Source organism: Geotrypetes seraphini, chromosome 1 (genome assembly GCF_902459505.1).
Source record: "Geotrypetes seraphini chromosome 1, aGeoSer1.1, whole genome shotgun sequence".
Taxonomy (NCBI): Eukaryota; Metazoa; Chordata; class Amphibia; order Gymnophiona; family Dermophiidae; genus Geotrypetes; species Geotrypetes seraphini.
In genome coordinates this window covers 469337878-469350645 of record NC_047084.1, presented here as the reverse complement: position 1 = coordinate 469350645, position 12768 = coordinate 469337878, and the positions used below count along the sequence as shown (strand labels likewise).

The 12768-nt window shown below is 41.6% G+C and overlaps 1 pseudogene; it reads left to right on the top strand.

Moving 5' to 3' along the window:
* The first annotated feature begins 5613 nt into the window (after nucleotides 1-5613).
* LOC117368713 lies at nucleotides 5614-6590 on the top strand (annotated as a pseudogene).
* The last annotated feature ends 6178 nt before the right edge of the window (nucleotides 6591-12768 follow it).

The window sequence follows — 12768 nt, the reverse complement described above, 5'->3', positions numbered from 1 at the left end:
CTTACAGTAGTGTAAGTAATTATTCTTTTCTATGGGTTTTCTATCCAATTTAATCCAATCCTTAGTTTTATATACTGATTCATCCCCACAACAGGGCTCGACTCTGTTAACAAAATATTAGCAAAATGTATAAGGAGTTGGGCCAGACCTTAGGGCTCCTTTTACAAAGCTGTAATAGCTAAATTGCAACACGCGCTAGATGCTAATGCCAGCATTGGGCTGGCATTAGTTCTAGCCACATAGCACGGGTTTAGCGCGTGCTAAAATTCTGCACGTGCCAAAAACGCTATCGCAGCTTTGTAAAAGGAGCCCTTGGCTTCTATAGTCATTAGTTTGAAGCAGGGGAGTCAGTCAGAAATTTCTGAAATAAATAAGTGTTCAGTACTTTCCAAAAATTTGGTAAATGAAAGAGAAGTCTAACTGCAGAAGGAAGTTCATTCCTAATTTTTACGAATAGAAAAAAGATTGACAGAATTAGCCATAGTTTTAATTCCCTTAACAGTGGGAAAGCCAAGTTTTTATTTATGAGAACTCCTGAAGTTAGATTGTTTACGTGAATTTAAAGAGACCGTTGTATAGAAACTATAGTGATCTTTTTTGATAAGAATTTTTTGATATGAATATCCAGAAAAGGAATTCATTCAAAATCATATGACATTTTGAACTTCAGATTATCACATGAATTTAACCATATCAAAAAAGAATCAGTCTGGTTTAATTTCCTCTCTATAGAATAAATACATCATCAATGTATCATTTATTTAATCTGATTATCTCAGCAAACTCGGGTTTGACCAAAAATCTGTTTTCGAAATCAGCAACATACAGATTTATTAAATCTAGGGCCATTGAAGCCCCTTTGCAGTGCCTTTGATTTGTAAATAAAACTTTCCATCAAAACAGAAATAGTTTTGTGTTAATGCTATGGTTGCCAGTTTGATGATGAATCTGTTAGGGATGCTTGCGTTTGTCTCTGTTCCCAAGGTTTGCTCTATAATTTTAATCAAACCGGGTTTTGCAAAAAACATTCAACAGAACTTTCACTAATTGGGCTCACCACTTCCATACAATATTATCTGGATCAACATAAATCTGTAATTCTTATCTCTTTAGACCTTTCAGCCGCCTTTGATACGATAGATCATTCATTACTACTTCAAAGACTTGCTGCCGTTGGAATTTCTGAAGAAATCCTCGACTTGTTTTCTTCCTACTTTTCTAATCGTACCTCTGTAGTATTCTTTAATAATACATCATCAACCATATTTAAAAATAACTTTGGCATTCCCCAAGGATCGATATTCTCCTCTCTACTTTTCAATATCTATCTGGCCCCTTTGATTACTTTATGCCAATCAATCGGCCTTACTGCATACGCTTATGCTGATGATATTCAGATTATTCATATCACTGAAGCATCCAACCCTGATGACATCAATCTTGTCAACTTAAAACTTAATAAGATCAGCCAATGGCTTTGTGACAACATGCTCTCGCTAAATATCTCTAAAACCAATTGTCTTCTTTTTCCTTGGAAAGAAAATCTTCACTTAACATCCCTGTTAACTATCAATAGCACACTGATAAACTTTGTTAGCTTTATAACAGAGGTCTCAAAGTCCCTCCTTGAGGGCCGCAATCCAGTCGGGTTTTCAGGATTTCCCCAATGAATATACATGAGATCTATGTGCAGGCACTGCTTTCAATGCATATTCATTGGGGAAATCCTGAAAACCCGACTGGATTGCGGCCCTCAAAGAGGGACTTTGAGATCCCTGCTCTATAAAAATCCTTGGAGTAATAGTTGACAATAAACCGTCCTATCGTTTACAGATTAGTGCAGTTGTGAAGAATTGCTTTTGGAAACTCAGAATGATCAAATCCTTAGCTAACATTCTTCATCCCCAATCTCTTAACATTTTAATTCACTCTCTCATAATTTCCAAACTTGATTACTGCAATTCCTTACTTAAAGGAATCTGCCAAAAAGACATCTGATATTTACAGTTAATACAAAACACTGCCATAAAAATTATAACAAACAAGAAAAAATTTGATCATATCACTCCTCTGTTAAAAAATGCTCGCTGGTTACCAATCCACCGCCGTATAACTTAAAAAATTGCCTTAATTTCCTTTAAAACTATAAGCACCAAGGAACCTGCTTTTATTCGTAAGTATCTTATTCCCCACGAACCTTTGAAAACTTTAAGATCCACATCATAGCACCTTCTTCATGTCCCATCTCTAAAATTCATTAGTACCTAAAGGGCCTCTTCATTTGCAACTTTAGCCCCTATAATATGGAATTTATTATCAACATATTTACGGGCGGAGCAAAACCTAGATAAATTTAAGGGCAACCTCAAAAGCTTCTTATTTAAAGACGCTTATGATTGCTAATCAATCTCTTGCCACATTTTGTTCCTACTCAGAGTCAACATCAATATGATTTCTCCCATTTCCCTTTTGTTTTAATCTTAATAGTATTCTTTCCTTTTAAAATTGTATTTCTCACCACTTTCCTGTTGTTTTCAAGTAAGTAATGTTGTGTCTTAATAAGTCCATTAATTATTCCCCAATTTAATTGTCAAACGCTTAGTATTTATGATTAGCATTTTATCAAATTTTAATAAACTTGAACTTGAACTTGGCATTGATCTGTGGTATATTAGTATATAGCGACTCGATGTCTACGGTTACCAGGTACATATCCTCAAGGTCTCCATCAAATTCTTCTAGAAGAATAATCATATGTGACAAGTCGCTTACATATGATTTTATCTTCAGGACAAACGGGCATAGAAAATGATCTACAAAATCAGGAGGGTCAATTAAAGATTTGTGTATCTTAGGGAGAATGTAAATGGTTGGGATAGTCCAATGTTTTGTTACCAAAAACATTTTCTCTTTTAAAGTGATTATTCCTGTTGCATGTGCACTTTCTGTAAATTCTTTGATTTCATTTAATAATCTTTCAGCAGGGTCAGTCATGAGAGGTGTATAAAAATCATAAAAGGTGTATAAAAATGTTCATCATTGATCTGTCTGTAAATCTCTCTGATGTATTGTTTGCTATCTAAAATCATGATTCCACCTCTTTTATCTGCTGCTTGATAGGAATCCTGAGATACACTGGGAGTGGCCTAAGATTCACCAGTGGCTTCTTCAGGGAAAAACAAACTGTTCATTGATCTTGAATTGATGCAGGTATTTCTTCTGTGGAATCAAACAATAATGTGTTAGCAAGCCTTAATGGGTCCAGAAACATACATAATATTTAAGGCTCCCTCTGATCACACTTATAGGTCCTTTTACTAAGGTGCACTAACCGATTAGTGTACGCTAAACGCTAACACGTCCATAGAATATAATGGATGTGTTAGTGTTTAGTGCGCGCTAATCGGTTAGCGCACTTTAGTAAAAGAGGAGGTTAATATTTTCTTCAAAACTTACTGGTGCTCTGCAGTGAGTATAGAGAAGATATTTACCATATTTTTCACTCCATAAGATGCACTTCCCCCTCTCAAAAAAAGTGAGTGGAAATAAGGACCGCTCTTGTTCAATATCTACATAAATGATCTAGAGGCGGGAACTAAGTGTGAAGTCATTAAATTTGCAGATGACACCAAACTATACAGCAGGGCTCAAACCAAGGAAGACTGCGAGGATCTCCAAAAGGATCTAACGCAGCTGGAAAAGTGGGCCGAAAAGTGGCAGATGAGCTTCAACGTGGGGAAATGCAAGGTCATGCACGTGGGGAAAAAGAACCCGATGTTCACATACAAAATGGGGGGAATACCACTAGGGGTTAGTAACCTGGAGAGAGACCTGGGAGTGATGGTAGACGCAACACTGAAGGCATCGGCGCAATGCGCCACAGCCTCTAGGAAAGCAAACAGAATGCTGGGTATCATTAAGAAGGGTATTACGACCAGGACGAAGGAAGTCATCATGCCGCTGTATCTTGCAATGGTACGGCCGCATCTGGAGTACTGTGTCCAGTACTGGTCGCCGTACCTCAAGAAAGACATGGCGGTACTTGAGGGAGTACAAAGAAGAGCAACCAAACTGATAAAGGGAATGGAAAATCTCCCATATACCGACAGATTGAAGCAGTTGGGACTTTTCTCCCTGGAGAAGCGAAGACTTAGAGGAGACATGATAGAAACCTTCAAGATCCTGAAGGGCATAGAAAAAATAGACAGGGGCAGATTTTTCAAATTAAGGGGCGCCACAAGTACAAGGGGGCACTCGGAGAAATTGAAAGGGGACAGGTTTAGAACAAACGCTAGGAAGTTCTTTTTCACTCAGAGGGTGGTGGATACATGGAACGCGCTTCCAGAGGCTGTTGTAGACAAGAAAACATTAAATGGTTTCAAAGAAGGTTTGGATAGATTCCTAGAAGAAAAAGGGATTGGGGGGTATAGATAGGTATAGACCATTGCTCAGGCAATGGGCCTGATGGGCCGCCGCGGGTGCAGACCGCTGAGCAGGATGGACCTATGGTCTGCCTCAGCGGAGGCAACTTCTTATGTTCTTATTGAGCAAATATAACCAACCTCCCCCTGCCGTACCTTTAAATCAGACATGTCAGGCCCGCAGGCCAATAAAACTTGGCCCACCAAACAATTCTTGCTATCGCCAAGATATGGCTTGCCATTCCTTTCTTCCCTCCATCTGGTGCAGCGCAGCTCCGCCAAAGTTAAAAGGAGCCACATTGAAATCAGAACCCTGCAGCACATTCCCTCTGCTGTGGTCCTGTATGTCAGAGGAGGGGCTATGATTTCAATGTGGCTCCTTTTCACATTGGTGAAGCTGCGCTGCACCTGATGGCTGTGCCTGGAGATGGTTGTGCAGTTGATTGGTGCCAGCGGGGCCTTCCAGAGTGTCATGCATGGATTGATGCTGACATAAGGGCCTGCCTTCTTCGTGGCATGCCTTCTTCTTGGATGGTTGTTTTCGGCTGTTTGACCCCTCTTCAGCCTATGGCCCTTTCCTGCCTCAGACCACTAGAGGGTGCCTGTCTTCAGCTGCCGGGATGGAGGGAGGGAAGGGAAGAAGAAAGAAGGAGACCCTGGTAAGCGAGTTATCAGAAGACAACCAGAGCCTGGGACTACAATATGATATGAATAATAACCAGACAACAAAAGATAGAAAAAATGATTTTATTTTCTGTTTTGTTTACAATATGTCAGATTTGAAATGTGTATCCTGCCAGAGAGGGTGTTATACAGGGAGGGGAGGGGAGCGGGGACAGGGTACAGAGCCTGGCAGGGAATGAAGGGGGCTAGGTGCAGAACCTGGTATATATTAGTACACAATTTGGTTCAGAATGGTTTTTTTCTTGTTTTCCTCCTCTAAATCTAGGGTGTGTCTTATGGTCAGGTGCAACTTATGGAGCGAAAAAAACAGTAACTGAACAGCAACTATTTAGTCCCAGTTCACCACCCATATAAACTATGAGATGTGGCATCTGCTGGCATAAATACTTAGTTGCCTCCAATATTCAAAAGGAAACAATGGATATTACTCTCATTTTGCGTGATTTTTCTTAATAGTGTTTATTTTGATTTGTTTTTTTTTTTCAGGAACAAGACAGAAGCAGATCAGATGAACAAGACAGAAGTGATAGAGTTTGTTCTCCTGGGTATCACTGAGCGTGCAGAACTAAGGTCTCCTCATTGTAGTGTTCCTGGCATTGTACCTGATCAACCTGCTGGGGAATGGAACCATGATCTTAGTTATTAGTGGGAGTTCCCAGCTCCATAGCCCTATGTATTTCTTCCTCTGTAACTTGTCTTTTGTGGACTTGTCTTTCACTTCAGTTACTGTCCCCAAAATGTTAAGCAATCTCATCTCTGACAAGAAAACCATCTCGTACTCAGAGTGTATTGCCCAGCTATATTTCTACACTGCCATTGCTGGCTGTGAATGTGTGCTGTTGTCCACCATGGCCTATGACCGATATATTGCTATCTGTAATCCACTACATTATATCACAATAATGAACAAGAAAGTATGTCTAAGTATGTCTGCTGCTTCTTTCATCATCTGCTTTCTGAATTCCATATTACATACATTTTTGGTATATCGACTTTCCTTCTGCAACTCCAACAAAATCCAACATTTTTTTCTGTGACCTCACACCATTGCTTCAGCTCTCCTGCACAGATACCACCATCAATCAGCTAGTGGTCTTCACCGAGGCCTCACTGGTAGTTATACTGCCTTTTCTCATTATCCTCTTCTCTTACATCCGAATTATCATCTCCATTCTGAAAATTCGATCCACTACAGGACGGATAAAAACCTTCTCTACCTGTTCTTCCCACCTCACTGCAGTAACGCTCTTTTATGGGACATTTATTTTTATGTATTTCAGGCCTTCTTCCAGCTATTCCTTGGAAAAGGACAAGATTTCCAGTGTGATATATAATGTGGTTTGTCCTATGCTCAACCCATTCATCTACAGCCTGAGGAATAGGGATGTGAAGACAGCACTGAAAACAGCTCTAAAGAGAAAATTGTTCTGCAAAGAAACCAGGTTAATATTTACTAAGGAAGGGCTAACCAAATTTCCAAAATAAAAGGGAGATTTTTTTTTCTCATATTCTACTTGAAAACAATAGAGGCCCCTTTCCTTCTCTTGTTTAAAAGCAGACTGAAAACCCACCTTTTTGATATACATTTCTCCCTCCGGATTCGCAGTTTCCATATCTACGGATTCGATTATTCGTGGTTTTAAAACAAAAAAATGCTTTTTCATTTTGGGGCTATTTTAAGCCCTGTAAGCTCCCCCCCCCCTTAAGCCTTACCTGGTGGTATAGTGGGTTTTCGGGCCAGGAGTGATCTTCCCATGCTCCTACCCCGTGCAGATCGCTCACAGGAAAAGGCTGCCTTGAGCTCCCGTAGCCTCTCGAGCCATTTCCTGTGAGCGATCTGCATGGGGCAGGAGCGTGGGAAGATTGCTCCTGCCTGAAAACCCACTAGACCACCAGGTAAGGCTTAAGGGGGAGGGGGGGGGCTTTCAAGGCTTAAAATAGCCGGGAAAGCGGTGGTTAGGGGAAGAACCGGCCTGAATATTATTTGCGGTTTTTTTAATATTCGCGGGCCGGCTCTGCCCCTAATCACCGCGAATATGGAGGGGAAAGTGTAGTTTTCAATCCTTAACCCTACTCCTCTGCCCTCCAGCCCAGCCCGCTGATTAACCGTTCCCCTTAACTGTATCCATGACATCCTGTCTGTCTGTCTTGGCTGTATAGATTGTAAGCTCTTTTGAGCAGGGACTGTTTTCTTATTCTTTTTGACTCTGTGCAACGCTGCGTGCATCTGGTAGCGCTATAGAAATAAATAGTAGTAGTAGTAATACTTAGAGCTATAGAACTTGGCACATCTTGGCACAAACTTGAATTTCATACTAGCGAAGAAGTAAAAGGGTCTGGATAATTTTCATGCAGCCTGCATTGATAACAAATCTCTGGGCACTTTAAGAACATAAGAACATAAGCAGTGCCTCCGCCGGGTCAGACCATAGGTCCATCTAGCCCAGCAGTCCGCTCCCGCGGCGGCCCAAACAGGTCATGACCTGTCTAAATCATCAGAAGGGGCCCCCATGCCACCTTTGTTTCCTGATGAGTCCTATCTTCCCATCGAAGTCCTAGCCCTCCGGTCTTGCACATGCACGACCTGGTTGGGTTTCTATTCTTTCTCAGTATCCCACGATCCCTTTATCCCTCAGGAATCCGTCCAATCCCTGTTTTAATCCATGTACCGTACTCTGCCTGATCACTTCCTCTGGTAGCGCATTCCAAGTGTCCACGACCCTTTGGGTGAAGAAAAACTTCCTTGCATTTGTTTTGAACCTATCTCCCTTGAGTTTCTCCGAATGCCCCCTCGTACCTGTTGTCCCCTTCAGCCTGAAGAATCTGTCCCTATCCACCTTCTCTATGCCCCTCATGATCTTGAAGGTCTCTATCATATCACCTTTCTACTAGGGAAGCAAATTTGTTGGAGTGTCTTAATAAAATGTATCTGTTAATAGAAGCATTTATCGTAGATGTTCAGTGACACGATCTGGATATCCTGACAGGCTCCCTCGGCATTATTCAGATAGTACCAAGGCAGTAAATGAGAACAGCTGATCATTTGTTTGAAAGTGATAACATTAAGAACATAACAATAGCCTTACTAGGTCAGACTAAAGGTCCATTTAGCCCAGTAGCTCTTCTTCACAGTGGCCAATCCAGGTCACTAGTGCCTGGCATAAATCCAAATAGTAGTAACATTCCATGCTACCAATCCATGGAATCATCTAAATATATCCAAAGATCTAGGTTGGAATATCAGAAGAATATTTTTTCTTCAGAAGGACACCTCAGCCCCACCACTCCACCGCTAAACCATCTCAAGAAAGCGGGAGATTTACATGGTGCCTCATCATTGGCCGTCCATCTTAAGTGCTACGTTAATAGTTCATTTTTTCATATATTTGTTTCATTTTTTTTTAAATTAAGTAGTGTATGTGTATAGAAATATTAAAGAGCTTGTATACTTAGCTTAAACACAGCCGAACCTGGGAGTCTGACCCGACATGTTTCGCACATCTAGTGCTGTCTCAAGGGTCTCCCGAGGTCACCGTTGTCATCCGACTCACAAGTAAGGTGTATGGAAAGCAGTGGCTTCCCCCATGACTGTCTCAATAACAGACTATGGACTTTTCCTCCAGGAAATTGTCCAAACCTTTCTTAAAAACAGCTACGTTAACCACTCTTACCACAACATCTGGCAACTTGTTCCAGAGCTTAACTATTCTCTGAGGGAAAAAAAAAGATTTCCTCCTATTGGTTTTAAAAGCATTTCCCTGTAACTTCATTGACTTACCCCTAGTCTTTGTCATTTTTGATGGAATAAAAATTTGATCCACTTGAACCCATTCTACATCACTCAGGATTATGTAGACTTCAATCATATCTCCCCTCAACCATCTATTTTCCAACCTGAAGAGCCCTAACCTCCTTAGTCTTTCCTCATTTGAGGTCACCCTTCTTTGAACCTTTTCTAGTTCCGCTATATCTTTTTTGAGATAAGGCAACCAGAATTGAATCCAGTACTCAAGGAGGGGGTCGCATCATGGAGCAATTCAGAGGCATTATAACATTCTTATTTTGTTAACCATCCCTTTTTAAACAATTCCTAGCATCTTGTTTGATTTTTTTTTTTGACTGCCACCACACATTGGGTGAAAGGTTTCAGTGTATTGTCTATTTCAAATCTTTTTCTTGGGTGTTAATCCCCAAGGTAGACCCTAGCATCTGATAACTATAATTTGACTTACTCTTCCTGCCACTTCACATTTATCTGCAGTCACTCAGTTTATATCATCAGTGATTTCGTTGGTAGATAGCTGGGTGAAAGATTTTAAATTAAAGTTGAATCTGAATAAGACTACGGGCTCCTTATACTAAGGTGCGGTAGTGTTTTTAGCGCACGCAGGATATTACCGCGCGCTACACCATGCGCTAAGCAACTAGAACTAATACCAGCCAATGTACTGCATGCTATTCCGTGTGTTAATGCCCTAACGCAGCTTCATAAAAGGAGCCCTACATTTTTTCAGTCTCTCCACATATTTGTGAAGAAACTAGCATGACTTTAAGAGGAATCACATTTCCCATTGCATCTACCATCAAAATATTCACGTGTTTATTTGGATAAGAATCTATCACTGATAAACATAATATAACCTAGCATTTGTATACCGCATTACCCTTTAGATCTTTGCAGTTTAACAAATGTAAAATACTGCTACAAAACAGAATGAAATACATTTTCAATCTTTCAAAAATGTCCTTAATAAATAAACACCACCTTTACCAACGCGTAGCACGGATTTTAGCGCCGGAAGCGGCAGTAACTGCTCCGACGCTCATAGGAATTCTATGAGCGTTGGAGCAGTTACTGCCGCTGAAGGCGTTAAAACCCATAAAACATGTTAGCAAAGGAGGGGGTAAATCTTTAATAGTTTCCTAAAATTTTGATATGATGTAGATATAAAAAATAATTGATGAAAATCAATATCTCAAGTAGCTGCTTGAAATGACAGTAGTTGATTATGATATCTTTTATAGTGGCAACCTCTATTTATTTATTCAGTTTTCTCTACCATTCTCCTAGGGGAGCTCAGAATGATTTATATGAATTTATTCAGGTGCTCAAGCATTTGGGCAATGGAAAATCAAAAAGGAAAGCTATCCAAGTAGAACATCTATGACGGGAAAAATAAATTGATCAACTAAATAGGCTGGAGCCATACCAGATATTGCTTTGTAACATAGGCAACCAAACTTAAACTACACTCTAGCTTCCATGGGGAGCCAATGCAGCTCCCTGTAATAAGGCGTTGGTGAAGAAAAATGTTTCTTTATGCTTTAGAAACTTGGGGGTCCTTTAACTAAGGCGTGCTAGCCAATTAAGCGTGCACTACACGCTAATGCGCCCATTATATACACAGCATCAGACCTAAGGCAAGCTGAAGGGCCTATGGGAGTACCAGCAGACAGAAACTGGAAGGAGTTTGCCAAAGTTAAGCCAATGGACATTGCTTGCCTACTTAAAAAACTGGCAAAGAAATGCTGCTATCTCGACCTCTGTCCAGCTAACCTACTAGGCCACGCACCTACCAGATTTATGCTCTGGCTGACTGATCTCACTAACTTATGCCTAACGGAAGGGATCTACCCCACAACACTGTTTTTCATCTCCCTAACACCCATCCTCAAAGCCACAGGACTTGACCCAAAGCAAGGCAGGGAATTACAGACATAGAAACATAGAAAATGACGGCAGAAAAGGGCCATAGCCCATCAAGTCTGCCCACTCCAACAACCCTCCCCTAATCTACACTCTATCACTCGTCCCCAAGCTGCCCTCCTCTATGCTACCCTCGTAGGGATCCGACGTGGGCATTCCATTTATTCTTAAAATCTTGTATGCTGCTGGCTACGATCACCTGCTCCAGGAGCTCGTTCCAATGGTCCACCTCTCTTTCAGTGAAGAAGTACTTCCTGGTATCCCCATGAAATTTCCCTCCCCTGATTTTCAACGGATGTCCCCTTGTGGACGAGGGTCCTTTTAGAAGGAAAACGTTGTCTTCCACCTCTATGCGACCAGGGATGTACTTAAATGTCTCTATCATATCTCCCCTCTCCCTACGTTCCTTGAGAGAGTATAGCCGCAACTTGTGCAGCCTGTCTTCATACGAGAGATCCTTGAGCCCCAGTATCATCCTGGTGGCCATTCGCTGAACCGACTCAACTCTCAGCACATCCTTACGGTAGTGCGGCCTCCAGAATTGCACACAGTACTCCAGATGAGGTCTCACCATGCTTCTGTACAACGGCATAATGACCTCTGGCTTCCAGCTAACAAAGCCTCTACGGATACATCCCAGCATTTGTCTAGCCTTAGATGAAGCCTTCTCCACTTGATTGGCTGATTTCATGTCTCCACTAATGATCACCCCCAAATCCCGCTCTGCTGTAGTCCTGGACAAGGTTTCACCATTCAGTGTGTATGTCTTACACGGATTATTATTACCAAGGTGCATGACCTTGCATTTTTTCGCATTGAAGCCCAGCTGCCAGGTTGTGGACCAATGTTCCAGTAAAAGCAGGTCCTGCCTCATGCTGTCGGACAAATCATTTTTACTTGCGGTGTCACTCACAGTGTTACATAATTTGGCATCGTCGGCGAATAATGCTATTTTACCTTGAAGCCCCTGAGTCATGTCTCCTATAAATATGTTGAAAAGGATCGGGCCCAAGACTGATCCCTGCGGCACTCCATTGGTCACCTATAGCTGGAATACCATGGCCAGCCAAGCTGATAGAATTCAGTGTCAATGCACAACTATTGGAATTTCTCCACCAGATAAATGGTTTCCATGACACCCAAAATGGCTTCAGACCATGCCACAGCACTGAATCACTCCTTCTAGAACTAATATCAAAGGCAAAGAGCTACCTGAGTAAGGACAGACAAACAGTTCTCTCACAATTCAACATCTCTGCGGCCTTCAACGCAGTAGACCACTCATTGCTACTCCTCTATCTAGAAGAATTAGGAATAGATGGTAATGTGAAAAAATGGTTTGCAGAATTCCTAATCAAAAGAACCTACAAAATTAGGAGAGGCCAAAAAAAATCTCAACCATGGAAGGCACCCTGTGGCGTCCCTCAAGCACTCCCCTCTCTCACCATCCCTATTCAATATCTACGTAAGTGCCTTGGGTCAACATGTCGCCGACACCAACGTTCACACCTTCTCCTATGCAGACACCCTCTACCTCCTATGCGTGGCTGAAGACTCAGTACCAGATACAATTCAGTATATTACTACACTATTAGAAGACTTAAACTCATGGTCTCATGCACTGGCTACCGGATAAAAGCAGGGTCCAGTTTAAAATTGCATGTATGGCCCATAAAGCCATATATGGAGAAAACTCAGCCGGTCTCACTTCTGCCATCCCAGTCTTACAGTCGTTCAATGACTCGAGGACAACTCAACGCTGGAAGCTACCACTCCTCTCTCCACGCCAGGTCCGGAGGAAATCTCTCTTCGACACCACCTTTGAATTCCAAGGACCCAAAGTCTGGAATGAACTCCCAAGCAGCTTACGATGACCTACCACACACTTCTAATTCAGGAAGGCACTGAAAACACACTATTCTCTTCACTACACTGATCTGTTACAACTTATTCATG